We start from the raw sequence: 3,466 nt of genomic DNA, 5'->3' as shown, positions 1-3,466 counted from the left end.
AATATTTGAAAAGGAACTGTGCATGCGGGTCATGTCTCTGTAGATGACAACTGCCATGGGGCACACAAACAGTCCACAGCCCATTATTTCAGCTGGAAACCAGCTCCATGCTGAGATTTCTACTGTGGACGAGTGAAAATAGCCTCAGTCAGCTACAGTAAGTCAACCAGGTCTCTAAGACCGAGTGGACAGTTGGTATGTATGCTAACATGCTCCAAGTACATCAGGAATGTCTGCTGGACTACATTAGGTCTTTTGCTTGCCTTGTGTATGTCTAAGATGTACGGATTGCACAGTGATGTCCCCTCTACATCAGCTTGGGTGTATCTGTCTCATGAAGAGCACTTACATCTCTGTTTGAGTATCTTTGTTCCACTCTAGCACTGCACATTAATTAAACCACCACAGATGAATTTATTCTGTTATTGCCTTCTCTGTGCCAGTGAGTATCCAAAACATGCCCGAGTCCCCCTGGGCTTCATGCATCGGTGCAGTTCACTTTGGCGTGTTGGAATTGTACAGGAGAAAACAATTCAATGGTAATCCTTAACAAAAGACAGAAAAATCAGCCCTGCATATGTTGCCCTCTTCCTCTTAGCACTCCATTCCCTTCAGCAGAGACTTACAGAAGATGAATTGACTTATTATTGCACCTGCACTGCCGATGAGCAAGACCCAATCAATAACTTCTCAGGAAAACTGTGAGGGCCATACAAATGTGCAGGCAAGCCAGGTTACAGTCGCTACAGCAGAAGTGCAGAGAGAGGCCTAAGTATCCGCATCCTTTCTGTTGCATAAATTATTAGACAGTTACTAAGAAAATTACCATGTTAATTATCTGCAAATAGACGGCCTTTGTCTTCTGTGTTTTGCATAATGACCTCATTTCAACACGCCAGATCAGCCTACTGTGCACTTTGTTGAATGGGTTTTTGAACACAATTAGGTTTAATTGTGTGCCTCAGTAGTATGATCAGAGCCTTTTTATGTCTCTGATCCTTGGGGGATTTTACAGAAGCATATTAAGAATGGACTTCTCTAAAGGTTAGAGGAGGTTAGGTTGACTGGTTTGGAAGATAATAGCAAGAGAGGCAAACATGTCACTTTTCCATCAGCACAGGAGCTGCTTAGTGACTGCTTAGTTTGTTGTTATAAGCTGTGAGGACTCCTTCCTTGTCATCATAGCAAATGTGGAAGTGCACATAGTTTGCTTAAGATAAAGCATATAATGAAATGCACTGCACCTTCATTTTATACTACAAAGCAGTTAACTAGAGGGGATCCCCATCCTTTCAAATTTTTTTTCTGGTAGGATCTAAGGACTTGCATATTTGGAGAGGAAGTCAGGTCAGATCCGATGTGAAGAGTGAAAACTCATTGCATCAATAGGCCTCAGTGTGCCTGTCAGATCATTTAACAGACAATCTGATATTCAACCAGGTGTTGGACTTTTCTTCTCAAGCTTTCATTTTCATTCTACACAAATTTACTACACTTTTTGCACGTTGACTACAATACAATCAATGATACTGTTCAGAAGTGTACAACTTATTCTGTGGGCCTACACGTCACCATAGCCAAAGAAGACTAAAAAGGCAGGTTGTTCCACCTTTAATAGTGATAATTTGGAACAGATATCAAGACTTTTGTCTTCAGAAATGGTTAAACAACAGTGTATGGCCTGATTTGTTTGAAGCATACTGAAGTATTCATTTTATCATTTTATTTATTAATGATGGGACTTCTTTTGCAGTGTTCAACAAAACAACCACAAAGGAGTCAGAAACTTTTGATGCTACTCCTCTTTCTATAGCTTTAAGCCTCAATACCACTCTTCTCTTCTCACTCATAATGTTTGCAGCTACAGATTGTTGTGCAAACCTTTATTGTGCCTTCAGCAACTAAACACTGGCTGAAATTTCACGCCTCAAAATTCATCGTATCAATTGCAACCCCCCCAAAAATTCTCCAAAATTCTGCAGCACATGCCTTTTATCCTCCCTCCAGCTGAAAAGAGTCTGATATGTTGCCTGAAAGGCCATAAAGCCCTCCAATGAATTTTCAAATAACCTTAAAAACACTGTAGATGTCAGACTTACATGAATGCTGGCACTGGAACAAACAGAGATAGACCAGTAAGTGAAAAGAGAGAGCTTACCCAGCAACATCCACTTGTGTCAGCACTTTGTGGGTGTTTTTTTTTTTCTTTTTCCTGTAAATACAATGAGGGAGCTTTTCAGCTAAGGAGAGGCAGTGACATAAGTGGATAGCTTCTATTTACATTCTCGCAGGAGAAATGTGCCCTGCTGTGTATCTCTCCCATCCAGGCTGCCTACAGGCTAACATATATCAGTTCACATGTGTGCTGCCTGGTACAGCGCCTTACAGATACAATCCCATTTCCAGCTCAGTGCTTTATCATCTTGATGGCCCATATTATTGTGCTCCAACCCAAGCTGCTACGGTATGAACAAACCTGAATTAGCACCTGTATAAGGGGGTGTGCACCTCCTCTCTGCAGCCACAGTGTTGCTTCATATTCCTGTTCTTGTGTCAAAAAGGTTGAGAACCTCAATTCTGAAAGTCCCCTGGCTGTTTTATCTGTTTCATGGCTCGTTTTTTCAGCAGCAGGTAAGAGGTGGCGCCATTTGAGCCAGTTAGACCAGTTAGAGGCACCTGGGCCCAGTGGTTCCTGCCTATATCTCCACCCATCCTCAGCCCTTTGGGGCAGCTCTCTTCTCTCCCATGGAGCTGTGTTCTGTTTTATCTATCCAGCAGTCACTACATTTCACTTTTCATTCATCCATGCTCACCTTCACTACTGACTATACTGGCAATCACACCTCATGGTTCTTTTGTTGTTATTTTGTGTTGATTTTATGTTTTAGTTAAAATAAATAAGTTGTTTGTTTGCTTTCAGAATCAGAATCAGCTTTATTGGCCAGGTGTGTTGGACACACGAGGAATTTGACTCTGGTACATCGGCTCTCAATGTGCAAGCAGTAAACCAGCATAAGGCTGTGTAATATAACAAAATAGCAGTATTAAAATCAACAACCAGTGCAAACAATGCAGAATAAGCAGTATAAACAGACAGTAAACAATGCAGACAACAAAGGAATGTTCATTGAAATGAGATAAATAGGGATAAAACAGAGTACTTAAAACTAGAGACCTGTACAAGTCTGTATAATCTGTATGAGGTATAGTTACAGGTGTTGCACTGAAGGTTATTGTCTAATCATACTGTCGTGGGTCAAGTGTTCATCAGAGCAACAGCCTGGGGGAAGAAACTGTCCCTGTGCCTGGTTGTCTTGGTGCACAGTGACCTGTAACGCCGTCCAGAGGGGAGGAGTTCAAACAGATTGTGTCGAAGGTGTGAGGGGTCAGCAGTGATCCTCTCCACCCTCCTTTTGACTCGTGCGGTGTACAGGTCCTCCATGGAGGGCAGGCTCACACCAATGAC

This window comes from Monopterus albus, unplaced genomic scaffold, assembly GCF_001952655.1.
Source record: "Monopterus albus unplaced genomic scaffold, M_albus_1.0 scaffold21.1, whole genome shotgun sequence".
Lineage (NCBI taxonomy): Eukaryota > Metazoa > Chordata > Actinopteri > Synbranchiformes > Synbranchidae > Monopterus > Monopterus albus.
This window is presented reverse-complemented; position numbering follows the sequence as displayed.